Here is a 15,974-nt window from a genome sequence, read left to right on the forward strand (position 1 = left end):
TTTTTTGTATAGTTTTTTTATTTTCTGCATTATTTCTTTTCTTCTATTTATTTTCTTCTGGAAATTGAATGCTGCATACTGAACAATTAGGTAAATGACCGAAAAACAACAAATGATGTCAGAACATGTTGGAAATTGATGACGTCGCTTTGAATGCTGCATACTGAACACAAAAGAAGTCCGGAGTTCAAATAAGTTTAAAAAACATTGAAGTGGCCGTGTAACAGATGAGTTCTCGTCCGAAACCCTGATACTCCGAAAGAGTATGTCTAGTTTGTACACGAAGTGCGTCCAGTTTTTGCCGTGACCCTCTCTACTCTTTCGCACATGCTATGCGGGTGATATGATGATACCATGCCAAGTTTCAACATTTTCAGGATTCTTTTTGTAGTGATTTTCAATTTCACGGTCATTTAGCTCTCTAAACAATTAGGTAAATGACCGAAAAACAACAAATGATGTCAGAACATGTTGGAAATTGATGATGTCGCTTTGAATGCTGCATACTGAACACAAAAGAAGTCCAGAGTTCAAATAAGTTTAAAAAACATTGAAGTGGCCGTGTAACAGATGAGTTCTCGTCCGAAACCCTGATACTCCGAAAGAGTATGTCTAGTTTGTACACGAAGTGCATCCAGTTTTTGCCGTGACCCTCTCTACTCTTTCGCACATGCTATGCGGGTGATATGATGATACCATGCCAAGTTTCAACATTTTCAGGATTCATTTTGTAGTGATTTTCAATTTCATGGTCATTTAGCTCTCTAAACAATTAGGTAAATGACCGAAAAACAAATGATGTCAGAACATGTTGGAAATTGATGACGTCGCTTTGAATGCTGCATACTGAACACAAAAGAAGTCTGGAGTTCAAATAAGTTTAAAAAACATTGAAGTGGCCGTGTAACAGATGAGTTCTCGTCCGAAACCATGATACTCCGAAAGAGTATGTCCAGTTTGTACACGAAGTGCGTCCAGTTTTTGCCGTGACCCTCTCTACTCTTTCGCGCATGCTATGCGGGTGATATGATGATACCATGCCAAGTTTCAACATTTTCAGGATTCATTTTGTAGTGATTTTCAATTTCACGGTCATTTAGCTCTCTAAACAATTAGGTAAATGACCGAAAAATAACAAATGATGTCAGAACATGTTGGAAATTAATGACGTCGCTTTGAATGCTGCATACTGAACACAAAAGAAGTCCGGAGTTCAAATAAGTTTAAAAAACATTGAAGTGGCCATGTAACAGATGAGTTCTGGTCCGAAACCCTGATACTCTGAAAGAGTTTGTCCAGTTTGTACACGAAGTGCGTCCAGTTTTTGCCGTGACCCTCTCTACTCTTTCGTGCATGCTATGCGGGTGATATGATGATACCATGCCAAGTTTCAACATTTTCAGGATTCATTTTGTAGTGATTTTCAATTTCACGGTCATTTAGCTCTCTAAACAATTAGGTAAATGACCGAAAAACAAAAAATGATGTCAGAACATGTTGGAAATTGATGACATCGCTTTGAATGCTGCATATTGAACACAAAAGAAGTCCGGAGTTCAAATAATTTATTAAAAAGAAAAAAGAGGTGCAATGCTGGTTAATTTGCTTCAAGCCATTCGGAATAGTGTAGACTGCACTGCACATAGCTCAGTGCAATCTATGCTATTCCGCAAGGCTTGAAGCTAATCAACATGTAGGTGAGCATTGCAACTCTTCGTCATTGTCTATGCACTCACGGCTTATAAACCGCTCATACTGCCTCTCTCTTGGCGAGGTGGGACTAAAAATCAGCTTACAAAGAAACTCTATTACCGGTTCATGGCATGAACCGGTACTAAAGGTCTTCGTGGAGGCCCCAGACTGACCATAGCCTGACATAGCCTCATTAGTACCGGTTCATGGCATGAACCGGTACTAAAGGTTACCCACGAACCGGTACTAATGATGCCCGCCTGCCTAGCCGTTGGAACCGGCACTAATGTGACAATTAGTGCCGGCTCAAATTCAAACCGGCACTAATGTGCTTCACATTTGACCCTTTTTCTACTAGTGGGACACCGTCAAGCACGCCCGGAGTAACCTACAACAAGACCGCCGGACACGTTCCGAGCAAGCGTAGCAATGCGGCCCCAACCCCAGCCCTCGCGAACTTGCGAAACCAGTGTTGCACGTACATAACTACGCTCTGGAAATACCGTGGGCACAGGGGGAGGGGCACCATCATGGCACGCCCGAAACGCGGCTTAAACCGCACTAGGGGCTGCCGATTTCTTAATTTTCTCTTATTTTCAGGACTCCATTCTTCGGAAGGCTTGTCCGACAGTATAATTGCTGCACAAACGATACAACCAGGGAAGCAGAAAACTACGCCGCACAATGGAACACTAAGGTGGTCTCTATAACGAGCAGTATACCCGTTTCACATAACATTCCGCAGCTTGCCCCTAGAAAGGACATGTGAAATTGTCCCCTATTTTGCTTATTGCAGTATTTGTATCGTTCTGCTCTAATCGCAGCTTTTTTAAATAAACAATGCATAGCTTCCGCCTATTATTGCATTACTCTTTTTTACGAATATATGTTCATTAATGACATGTTGCACCCGTACACTTTGGTACGGCCAATACGCCAGGGGCTTAAGTACCCCACAATACGGTGTGAGAAGTCCGAACACTTTCACAAGTGCGGCACCCCGAGCTTATATCATTATATGCATCGGCTCCGAATCATGTCTTGGGTCAATAGTTGGGTTTGCCCGGCTCCTATGTTTTGGTACCTTACGTTCCGTTATATCGGCTAAGGTAGCACTAGGAGAACTACTGCGATTGTGCCCTAGTTGAGCTGGGCTAAGCACCTCAGTAGAGAAAGCTAAAACTGACCGTCATGATGAGGCGAGAGCTGGTCGCTGTTCGAGAGGTTTTCGAGTCCCTAAAGACTTATGCCGCTTAGAGCGAGGAGTCGGCTTTGTCCGGCCAAGGCGTGGATAGTGCCCCGAACTCGGTCTTCCGAACACTAGGGGCTTCACCGAAATTTAAAATTATAGAATTCTATGGCTAAGTGAGAGTGTTCAAGCATTATAGTCTGATTGCCTTGTTCGTCGTGTTGAGCGCCTCCCTCGAAGGACCCAAGAATGGGAAAAAGAGCGCTCATGTTTATCCCGAACACCCCAACACTCGTGCCATGGGGGCAGAAGCCGATGACTCGCCATCTATCAAATTTGATAAAGTACCGCACAGAAAGTAATATTTTAAATTCAAAAAGCATTGCTTAGCGCACATGAACAAGTTTTCAGCGCACAGGACAAAACGAGCGAGTTTACTGAAAAATTACATCCATGGAACATTCCTCCGCCACAAGGCGGGCACCCTTCAAAACGCCCTCAAAATACATCTCGGGCTTGCGATGCTCCTTGCCCGGCGGTGGCCCGTCCTTGACAAGCTTCTCAGCATCCAGCTTGCCCCAGTGCACCTTCGCATGGGCAAGCGCCCTACGGGCACACTCGATGCATACGGAGCGCTTGATGACTTCGAGCCTTGGACAGGCCCCCACCAGCCGCCTCACCATCCCGAAGTAGCTCCCAGGCATGGCCTCCCCGGGCCACAGGCGGACTATGAGGCCCTTCATGGCCTGTTCGGCCACCTTATGGAGCTCGACCAGCTGTTTCGGCTGGTCGCTTAAGGGCACCAGGTGTTCGGCCTCAGCATACTGAGACCGGAACACCTTCTCCGTCGAGCTTCCCTCCTCGGCTCGGTAGAAGGCGGCGGCATCCGACACGCTACGGGGCAGGTCTGCGAATGCTCCTGGAGAGCTCTGGATTTGGGTAAGTAACAAGTAATTCACTTTTACGTGCTTGCTTTGCATAAAGAATGCCTTACCCGTCGCTATCTTTTTTATTGCCTCAACCTCCTGGAGGGCCTTCTGGGCTTCGGCCTTGGCAGACTAGGCATCTTCAATGGACGCCGCGAGCTCGGACTCTCGCGTCTTCGAGTCAAGCTCCAAACTCTCATGCTTTTTCATGAGAGCCTGGAGCTCTTGCCGCACTTCGCCAACTTGCGACTCATGCTTCTCCCGCTCGGTGTGCTCCGTGGCTGCCCTCTGCTCGGCCTCGAACAGCGCTTGCTTAAGGGTCACCACCTCAGTTGTGGGCCCTACAATAGCCACGTTAATCCTGTCACTTTTTGCAATTGCACCTTTCACATATTTAAATAAGGTATTTCTTACCTTCCTTCTCCTCGAGCTACTGCTTGGCTAGGGGTTCGAGGTTCTGCTTCGTCGTGCCCACCTCCGTAGTCAGTGCGGCGGATGCTAGCAGCGAAGCCTGCATACGCATATTGACTTACTTTTGTTAGACTCCTGCGAACATTATTAGATCCTCTATTCGGCTTTTCTTTCCGAACGCCAAACAGAGCATCAGGGGCTACTGTCTATGCGGTAATATTTTTACATATCTTTTACTTATCTCAAAGCCTGTTAGAAGACTGGCATAGGCTTCAGTCAGTCCGCTCTTGGTGGACTGAACCTTCTGGATCACCGCACTCATAATAGTGCGGTGCTCCTCGTCGATGGAGGCGCCGTTAAGCACCTATAGTAAATTGTCCGGTGCCTCCGGTTGGACGGAGGTCACCGGCTCGGTAGGCTTGCTCCTCTTGGAAGGAGGCTGCTGAAGGAAATATGCCCTAGAGGCAATAATAAAGTTATTATTTATTTCCTTATAATCATGATAAATGTTTATTATTCATGCTAGAATTGTATTAACCAGAAACATAATACATGTGTGAATACATAGACAAACAAAGTGTCACTAGTATGCCTCTACTTGACTAGCTCGTTAACCAAAGATGGTTATGTTTCCTAACCATGAACAATGAGTTGTTATTTGATTAACGAGGTCACATCATTAGTTGAATGATCTGATTGAGATGACCCATTCCATTAGCTTAGCACCCGATCGTTTAGTATGTTGCTATTGCTTTCTTCATGACTTATACATGTTCCTATAACTATGAGATTATGCAACTCCCGTTTACCGGAGGAACACTTTGGGTACTACCAAACGTCACAACGTAACTGGGTGATTATAAAGGAGTACTACAGGTGTCTCCAATGGTACATGTTGGGTTGGCGTATTTCGAGATTAGGTTTTGTCACTCCGATTGTCGGAGAGGTATCTCTGGGCCCTCTCGGTAATACACATCACATAAGCCTTGCAAGCATTACAACTAATATGTTAGTTGTGAAACGATGTATTACAGAACGAGTAAAGAGACTTGCCGGTAACAAGATTGAACTAGGTATTGGATACCGACGATCGAATCTCGGGCAAGTAACATACCGATGACAAAGGGAACAACGTATGTTGTTATGCGGTCTGACCGATAAAGATCTTCATAGAATATGTAGGAGCCAATATGGGCATCCAGGTCCCGCTATTGGTTATTGACCGGAGATGTGTCTCGGTCATGTCTACATTGTTCTCGAACCGTAGGGTCCGCACGCTTAACGTTACGATGACAGTTATTATGAGTTTATGCATTTTGATGTATCGAAGTTTGTTCGGAGTCCCGGATGTGATCACGGACATGACGAGGAGTCTCGAAATGGTCGAGACATAAAGATTGATATATTGGAAGCCTATGTTTGGACATCGAAAGTGTTGGGTACACCTTCTATCACAGATCCGAAGGCAAGACATTCGCTGCTAAGAATGGATCCTTTCTAGAGAAGGAGTTTCTCTCGAAAGAAGTGAGTGGGAGGAAAGTAGAACTTGACGAGGTAACTGTACCTACTCCCTTACTGGAAAGTAGTACATTACAGAAAACTGTTTCAGTGACACCTACACCAGTTAGTGAGGAAGCTAATGATAATGATCATGAAACTTCAGATCAAGATACTACTGAACCTCGTAGATCAACCAGAGTAAGATCCGCACCAGAGTGGTACGGTAATCCTGTTCTGGAGGTCATGCTACTAGATCATGATGAACCTACGAACTATGAAGAAGCGATGGTGAGCCCAGATTCCGCAAAGTGGCTTGAAGCCATGAAATCTGAGATGGGATCCATGTATGAGAACAGAGTATGGACTTTGGTTGACTTACCCGATGATCGACAAGCAATTGAGAATAAATGGATCTTCAAGAAGAAGACTGACGCTAACGGTAATGTTACTGTCTACAAAGCTCGACTTGTCGCGAAAGGTTTTCGACAAGTTCAAGGGGTTGACTACGATGAGACTTTCTCACCTGTAGCGATGCTTAAGTCTGTCCGAATCATGTTAGCGATTGCCGCATTTTATGATTATGAAATTTGGTAGATGGATGTCAAAACTGCATTCCTGAATGGATTTCTGGAAGAAGAGTTGTATATGATGCAACCGGAAGGTTTTGTCGATCCAAAGGGAGCTAACAAAGTGTGCAAGCTCCAGCGATCCATTTATGGACTGGTGCAAGCTTCTCGGAGTTGGAATAAACGCTTTGATAGTGTGATCAAAGCATTTGGTTTTATACAGACTTTCGGAGAAGCTTGTATTTACAAGAAAGTGAGTGGGAGCTCTGTAGCATTTCTGATATTATATGTGGATGACATATTATTGATTGGAAATGATATAGAATTTCTGGATAGCATAAAGGGATACTTGAATAAGAGTTTTTCAATGAAAGACCTCGGTGAAGCTGCTTACATATTAGGCATAAAGATCTATAGAGATAGATCAAGACGCTTAATTGGACTTTCACAAAGCACATACCTTGACAAGATTTTGAAGAAGTTCAAAATGGATCAAGCAAAGAAAGGGTTCTTGCCTGTGTTACAAGGTGTGAAGTTGAGTAAGACTCAATGCCCGACCACTGCAGAAGATAGAGAGAAAATGAAAGATGTTCCCTATGCTTCAGCCATAGGATCTATCATGTATGCAATGTTGTGTACCAGACCTGATGTGTGCCTTGCTATAAGTTTAGCAGGGAGGTACCAAAGTAATCCAGGAGTGGATCACTGGACAGTGGTCAAGAACATCCTGAAATACCTGAAAAGGACTAAGGATATGTTTCTCGTATATGGAGGTGACAAAGAGCTCACCGTAAAAGGTTACGTTAATGCAAGCTTTGACACTGATCCGGACAATTCTAAATCGCAAACCGGATACGTGTTTACAATGAACGGTGGAGCTGGCAGTTGGTGCAGTTCTAAACAAAGCGTCGTAGCAGGATCTACATGTGAAGCGGAATACATAGCTGCTTCGGAAGCAGCGAACGAAGGAGTCTGGATGAAGGAGTTCATATCCGATCTAGGTGTCATACCTAGTGCATCGGGTCCAATGAAAATCTTTTGTGACAATACTGGTGCAATTGCCTTGGCAAAGGAATCCAGATTTCACAAAAGGACCAAGCACATCAAGAGACGCTTCAATTCCATCCGGGATCTAGTCCAGGTGGGAGACATAGAGATTTGCAAGATACATACGGATCTGAATGTTGCAGACCCGTTGAATAAGCCTCTTCCACGAGCAAAACATGATCAGCACCAAGACTCCATGGGTGTTAGAATCATTACAGTGTAATCTAGATTATTGACTCTAGTGCAAGTGGGAGACTGAAGGAAATATGCCCTAGAGGCAATAATAAAGTTATTATTTATTTCCTTATAATCATGATAAATGTTTATTATTCATGCTAGAATTGTATTAACCGGAAACATAATACATGTGTGAATACATAGACAAACAAAGTGTCACTAGTATGCCTCTACTTGACTAGCTCGTTAATCAAAGATGGTTATGTTTCCTAACCATGAACAATGAGTTGTTATTTGATTAACGAGGTCACATCATTAGTTGAATGATCTGATTGACATGACCCATTCCATTAGCTTAGCACCCGATCGTTTAGTATGTTGCTATTGCTTTCTTCATGACTTATACATGTTCCTATAACTATGAGATTATGCAACTCCCGTTTACCGGAGGAACACTTTGGGTACTACCAAACGTCACAACGTAACTGGGTGATTATAAAGGAGTACTACAGGTGTCTCCAATGGTACATGTTGGGTTGGCGTATTTCGAGATTAGGTTTTGTCACTCCAATTGTCGGAGAGGTGTCTCTGGGCCCTCTCGGTAATACACATCACATAAGCCTTGCAAGCATTACAACTAATATGTTAGTTGTGAAATGATGTATTACGGAACGAGTAAAGAGACTTGCCGGTAACGAGATTGAACTAGGTATTGGATACCGACGATCGAATCTCGGGCAAGTAACATACCGATGACAAAGGGAACAATGTATGTTGTTATGCGGTCTGACCGATAAAGATCTTCGTAGAATATGTAGGAGCCAATATGGGCATCCAGGTCCCGCTATTGGTTATTGACCGGAGACGTGTCTCGGTCATGTCTACATTGTTCTCGAACCGTAGGGTCCGCACGCTTAACGTTACGATCAAAGTTATTATGAGTTTATGCATTTTGATGTACCGAAGGTTGTTCGGAGTCCCGGATGTGATCACGGACATGACGAGGAGTCTCGAAATGGTCGAGACATAAAGATTGATATATTGGAAGCCTATGTTTGGACATCGGAAGTGTTCCGGGTGAAATCAGGATTTTACCGGATTACCGGGAGGTTACCGGAACCCCCCGGGAGTCATATGGGCCTTAGTGGGCCTTAGTGGAAAGGTGAAAGGGCTGCCCATAAGGGCTGCGCGCCTCCCCCCTTCCCCTAGTCCTATTAGGACTAGGAGAGGTGGCCGGCCACCCCTCTCCCTCTTTCCCCCTTGGGAGTCCTAGTTGGAATAGGATTGGGGGGGGAGTCCTACTCCCGGTAGGTGTAGGACTCCTCCTATGCTTCCATAGGGCTGGCCGCACCCCTCCCCCTTGGCTCCTTTATATACGGAGGCAGGGGGCACTTCTAGACACACAAGTTGATCATTGAGATCGTTCCTTAGCCGTGTGCGGTGCCCCCTGCCACCATATTCCACCTCGATTATATCGTTGTAGTGCTTAGGCGAAGCCCTGCGTCGGTAGAACATCAAGATCGTCACCACGCCGTCGTGCTGACGAAACTCTTCCCCGACGCTTTGCTGGATCGGAGCCCGGGGATCGTCATCGAGCTGTACGTCTGCTAAGAACTCGGAGGTGCCGGAGTAACGGTGCTTGGATCGGTCAGATCGGGAAGAAGACGTACGACTACTTCCTCTACGTTGTGTCAACGCTTCCGTTGCGATCTACAAAGGGTACGTAGATCATACTCTCCCCTCGTTGCTATGCATCACCATGATCTTGCGTGTGCGTAGGAAATTTTTTGAAATTACCACGTTCCCCAACAGCTGCCTACCGGAGTCCGGAACCGTTGACGATTCCGGCGCGGTGTCTGGCTCAAGGCCGGACTTGGAGCCCTTGGGGGTTTTATCCCCTTCACGCTTGGAGTCCGGGAGGTCGCCTTGCGGCGCCTCCAGGACCACCTCCTCCTGGCTTGGAACCTGTTGGGACGCCACCTGGGCGTCGTCCGTAGGGTGGGGGGAGGTAGCCGTTGGAAGCAAATTCACATCCGACAAATCCAGGGAGCCGCTCGACGACTCGTCGAGCCTGGCCTTGGGCGGACTGCATAAACATGTTCGGCGTAAGGAGGAGCTGTGCAAGAAAGGAACACTATGAATTGCTTTGGTGTCCGAATACTTACGATCTCGCCAGGGGCTTGGCCCTGTGCGGCCACTCCTCTTCGCCGTCGTCGGCGTTGGTGGAGTAGTCCGGAGGAAGGGTCTTCCCCCTCTTGGACCCTTCGGCCTCCCCAGTTGGGGCGGCCTTCCTTTTCTTCTCTCCCCCCGCTGGAGGGGGAGAGGTCTCTTCTTCCTCCTCCTCGTCTTCACGGGAGGAGTGCGCCTTGGAGTCGTCGGATGATGAACCTGACACCTCCTAGCGCCGGGCACTCTTTCGAGTTCCCGTGGCCTTCTTCTTGGCCTTCTTCTCCGGCACCACATAGGGTGCCGGAACCAGCAGCTTCGCCAAGCGAGCGTCCGCTAGGCCTTCGGGCAAAGGAGCAGGACAGTTGATCTGTCCGGACGTCTCCTGCCAATCCTGTCAAAGGTAAGGGAGCTTAGATCCTACATGGAGTCAAACTATGAAAAACTCATACCCTGTAAGAGGTAAAAGCAGCTTACCGCACGAGCGTGACGCTGCGCGTAGAATCCGCGATCCTCGGTAGCGGATGCGGGGGCCTCGGCGCCCTTGAAAAGCACCTTCCAGGGATCTTCGTACGTCGTGTCGAAGAGCCTACTCAGAGTTCGGTGCTGCGCCGGGTCGAACTCCCACAGGTTGAAAGCCCGTTGTTGACACGGGAGGATCCGGCGGATGAGCATAACCTGGACTACGTTGACAAGTTTGAGCTTCCTGTCCACCAAGGTTTGGACGCATGTTTGGAGTCCGGTCAACTCTCCTTTTTTACCCCACGACAGGCCCGTCTCTTTCCAGGAGGCTAGCCGCGTAGGGGGTACGGATCGGAACTCAGGGGCTGCGACCCATTCAGGGTCGCGCGGCTCGGTGATGTAAAACCACCCCGATTACCACCCCTTTAGGGACTCCACGAAGGAACCCTCGAGCCATAGGACATTGGGCATCTTGCCCACCATGGCACCTCCGCACTCCGCCTGGGTGCCGCGCACCACCTTCGGCTTGACGTTGAAAGTCTTGAGCCATAGGCCGAAATGGGGGCGGATGCGGATGAAAGCCTCGCACACGACGATAAACACCAAGATGTTGAGGACAAAGTTCGGGGCTAGATCATGGAAATCCAGGCCATAGTAGAACATGAGCCCCCAAACAAATGGGTGGAGAGGGAAGCCCAGTCCGTGGAGGAAATGGGGGAGGAACACCACCCTCTCATGGGGCCTGGGGGTGGGGATGAGCTGCCCCTCTTCGGAAGCCGGTGCGCAATGTCGTTAGACAAGTATCCGGCCTTCCTCAGTTTTTTGATGTGTCCCTCCATGACGGAGGAGACCATCCACTTGCCTCCCGCTCCGGACATGGCTGGAGAAGGTTGAGGTGGGGTGTGCGGACTTGGGCGCTGGAGCTAGAGTGCGCGGAAATGGATAGGCAAAGGAGGAAGAAGGCGTGGATGAAAAGGTAGATCCTTATTCCCTTATATGGGCGGACGCGACTATGCATCCCCACTAGCCTGGTAAAACTCGCTTATCTCCCAAGCACCGTAATCAATGGTGCGGTTGGGTTACCCATGCCCGTATTGATGAGAATCCCGGAATAAGGGGACACGATCTCTGCTTTGACAAGACGTGCTAAGGAAACCGCCTCGCTGAACGCGCTGAGGTGGAACAGTAAAATGATTCGAATAAAGACCTGGCCTTGGTGTGATGTCACGCTACGGAATACGTCAGCAGATTAGATTTGTGTAAATATTATTCTCTCTATGGCAATATGTGGAAACTTATTTTGCAGAGCCGGACACTACCTTTGTGTTCAAAATCTTCTACGAAGTACTTGGAGGAGGAACCCGCCTTGCAATGCCGAAGACAATCTCCACGCCGGACTCGTCGTCATTGAAGCCTAGTTTAGGGGCTACTGAGGGAGTCCTGGATTAGGGGGTGTCCGGATAGCCGGACTATTCCTTCGGCCGGACTCCTGGACTATGAAGATACAAGATTGAAGACTTCGTCCTGTGTCCGGAAGGGACTTTCCTTGGCGTGTGGAAGGCAAGCTTGGCGATACGGATATGTAGATCTTCTACCATTGTAACCGACTCTGTGTAACCCTAGCCCTCTCCGATGTCTATATAAGCCGGAGGGTTTTAGTCCGTAGGACAAACAACAATCATACCATAGGCTAGCTTCTAGGGTTTAGCCTCCTTGATCTCGTGGTAGATCTACTCATGTACTACCCATATCATCAATATTAATCAAGCAGGATGTAGGGTTTTACCTCCATCAAGAGGGCCCGAACCTGGGTAAAACATCGTGTCCCCTGCCTCCTGTTACCATCCGCCTAGACGCACAGTTCGGGACCCCCTACCCGAGATCTGCCGGTTTTGACACCGACAGCACTGCTTAGCATAGAACAAATCAGTCTTTATTACAATCTATATGGGTACAAGGGGGTTACATCGGCACAGCGAAACGACGTGTGCCACGGTTGCTCGATGCAAGCAGCAGAACAACACGAAGCAGCGGAATGGCTACTAGCAGTGGAACAACGACGGCGGTGGTGAACTCCAGTCTACAAGGACTCTGGCTGGAACGCTTATCCTAGCTCGCAAACAAGGAATCCACGGAAAACAAGCAATCAAATCCGACATGACCTGAAAACTGGCATGACACGCCAGGTCAGTACATTGAATGTACTTGCAAGCTCACAGCAACCAAGAGCAATCAAGACAGACAATAGCATGGAAATTACAGGTTAACAAGGATTAACATGACGCTATCAGAACAACATAGCATGAGCAATATGATACAGCTAGAACAATATGAGCATGGCATGAACATATGAACATGGTAATACTAGCATGCAACAGGATGAATCTGTCATGCACCAACTTACTCTGCTCGGGTTACCTCGTAACCATCACATGCATCACTTACCATCACGGACATCACACGATCATCTCAGGATCCAATCAAGCTTGGTATTACAATACCGTAGTAATCATTATACGACCACAAGGAGCTTGACCTTTACCCTTAACTCTCGCATAATACCACAAATATTCAACAACTCGGTATCCTCGATACCACAGTGATCCTTACTCGATCACAAACAATCTCTTTCTTGTCACCGAACTAGGGTTGTTATTAAGCACATTATTATTATTACTGTTGACCCATAGTGTGACCGACTACGAACTGGGCCCTTATCCGCGGGCGCGGCTATTGATGGATTTAATACACACTCTGTAGAGGTTAGCACACTATACCCACACCACCGAACCCATGGCCTCACACTCCCATTCGGGTGGACCAATAGCGTTCCGACAAAACTGATCTACTGCCATGACACTCTCCGGGCCACTCTGACCAACTCCCCTTTGGGCTAAGTCATGGGTGGCCCCGTGCCTACCAAAGGCATCAACGGCCACCATCGTGGCAAAACATAAACGGTCCCAAACGGGGACAAAAGCGTGCAAAACAACTCGGGCACACAAGGCTTATGCCGTCCTACCCGGCCAATGTAGCGCCCGCGCATAACCTTCCCTCGTTGGAGGCACCGGCGAGAGGCATGACAATAGACCCATTTAGGACCCCCCCCCCCCATAAGGCAAGTGTGGTTGCATTGGTCAGCCCGATTTGGTGGCACCATGACTCAGCCAACAGTTGTTCAAGTTCATTATTATCAGGTTAAACTTGAATGCAATATGTTGAGCCATGATAAAAATAACATGATGCAACTATAATGCATGAACATGATATCAACATAAGCATGGGGGTGCATCACAATCAACGAGCATAAAACAACATTTAACGATTTATCCAGATGAGCATGAAAATCACAAATAGAACAGTACTTATAGCATAACATGACCACTAGCATCAACAATAAATACCATGCAATAACATAACATAACTATAAAACTACCATGCTAGCATTTAACCAACTTGGTGCAAACGAACATGCACAACCACGGTACTCGGAACAGACGATAGTCGTGCACCAACATGTACTATTACCCAGCATGGCCAATATTAAAGTAATACTAGTATGAAGAACATAATAACAGAGTGCAAGAAAACATGGCATGATGGTAACCACCGATCCATAAGCATAACCAAAATAACGACAGCAATAGTAAAACGAACAGACAGTCACTACTTTAGGATGCTGCTAACGCGACACTATAATTAGAGACCTTTCGAGAAACTATGTGCGATGCCATAATCGCAAACGATGCTGTATGAAAACCGTCAGAAATGTATAAAACATTTGCGATGACGGATGCATCAAACACGGTTCAAGTTTTATTTGCATGTGCGATGAAGGGCATACGGTTCAGTTCAATGAACTGTTTGCGATGAGGAGGAACAAAATAAACGGGCAGCCAGATGAAGGCGTGTGTAGTACACAGCGGTTCACTCGGATGAACTGTTTGTGATTAGGCATCAGAAAAGAAATGATGAGCCAGATCAAAGGTGTGTGCGATATACGGCATGCGGTTCACTCGGATGAACTATTTGTGATTAGGCAACACAAAAGAAACGGTCGACCAGATCAAGGTGTGTGGGATATACGGCATGCAGTTCACTCGAATGAACTGTTTGCGTTGACATAAGAGTACATAAACGGTTCAACTTAACAAGACGTGTGTGTTGTGCGATGGGATTGCATGCGGTTCAGTCGGCCCTTGTCATCAGTGTGTGACCTCTGTGGAAACCGTTCGCTCCCCAGGAGCCTCTTCGTGTACCGTGGCAATCGTCCACCGACTCTTCACCTTTCCCCCTCGATTTTGGAACTGCTGTCGCATGCTAGCTCTTCCTCCCTCCTCCATTTGCCTTCACCCTTCTTTCTGCCATTGTTTAATCGTCTTCTCCATGGAGGGAACAAGCCGGAAACGACCCTGTTGTTCTTGCCCCAATCTGAATGATGACGCGGTGGAGGAACTCATTGATCCGTGCGACATCATCACCTCGGCTAGCATGGCAGGTTCGTTCAAGATCATTCTCGACTCAACTAATAACATCATTACAAGGAAACCAATGGTTTAGGAGCGATTTGATATCCCCTATATTCTTCGCTGTGACCCTGCTGACTGGCGCGGGGACGAGGGAAGCCTCGCCTTGTGTAAGTTGATGCGGCTTGATAATGATACGTATCATGTTAAGATGCCATCGCTTGAGGGCAAGGCTTGTGCAGGCGCAAATGGAGATTGGGTTGTTTATATTGGGTACAACTACGAGTAGGAACTTGTGAATGTGTACACTCGTCACAAGGTTCCACTTTGAAAAATCTCAGACGACTTCCCAGAGGTTGAGTGCACCGGTATTCTACGTGAGTTCAAATACAATCATGCTGACTGTCATCTACGGAAGATAGCAATTTGTCGAGTTCCCAACCACTCTTGGGGTTATAGGAATGCTTATGTTGTCGCTATCTTCGACAAGCTTGTTGCCGTCCTTCATGGTTCGACTCGATGGATATTGCTCAAAAATCAATTTCTGTACACTGATGAGTACTATGATGCAATTCAATACGAGGGTCTTGTGTTCGCTGCCACCACTCGGGACACTGTTTTTGCATGGAATCCTGATGATTTCGGTATGTTTGTCTTGTTGGGGAACATAGCAATAATTCAAAAAATTTCCTATGTGTCACCAAGATCAATCTAGGAGATACTAGCAACGAGACAGAGGGAGTGCATCTTCATACCCTTGAAGATCGCTAAGCGGAAGCGTTAGAAGAACGCGGTTGATGGAGTCGTACTCGCGGCGATTCAAATCGCGGAAGATCCGATCTAGCGCCGAACGGACGGCGCCTCCGCGTTCAACACACGTACAGCCTAGGGACATCTCCTCCTTCTTGATCCAGCAAGAGGAGAGGAGAAGTTGAGGGAGAACTCTAGCAGCACGACGGCGTGGTGGTGGAGTTTGTGGTATTCCTGCAGGGTTTTGCCAAGATATACAGAGAAGGAAGAGTTGGAGGAGGGAGGGGCTGCGCCAGGGAAGGGGTCTAGATTTCTGGCAGCCCTCCCACCCCCACTATTTATAGGAGAAGGGGAGAGGGGGCCGACCCCTTCAGATCCCATCTAGGGGAGGGGCGGCAGCGAGGGAGGGAACCCTAGATGGGTTTTGGGTGCCCCACCCCTAGGAGACTTGCCCCCCAAGCCAGGAGGGGAGGCTGCCCTAGGGGAGGCGCCCCACCTCTCCTGGTTACGTGAGATGGGGTGGGAGGGGCACACAGCCCCTTAGTGGGCTGGTGTGCCCCTTCCCCTTGGCCCATAAGGCCCCCCAACACTTGTCGGGGCCTCCGAAACCACTTTCGGACAC

The sequence above is a fragment of the Triticum urartu genome, chromosome 6A, assembly GCF_056163025.1.
Source record: "Triticum urartu cultivar PI428250 chromosome 6A, HENAU_Tu73, whole genome shotgun sequence".
Lineage (NCBI taxonomy): Eukaryota > Viridiplantae > Streptophyta > Magnoliopsida > Poales > Poaceae > Triticum > Triticum urartu.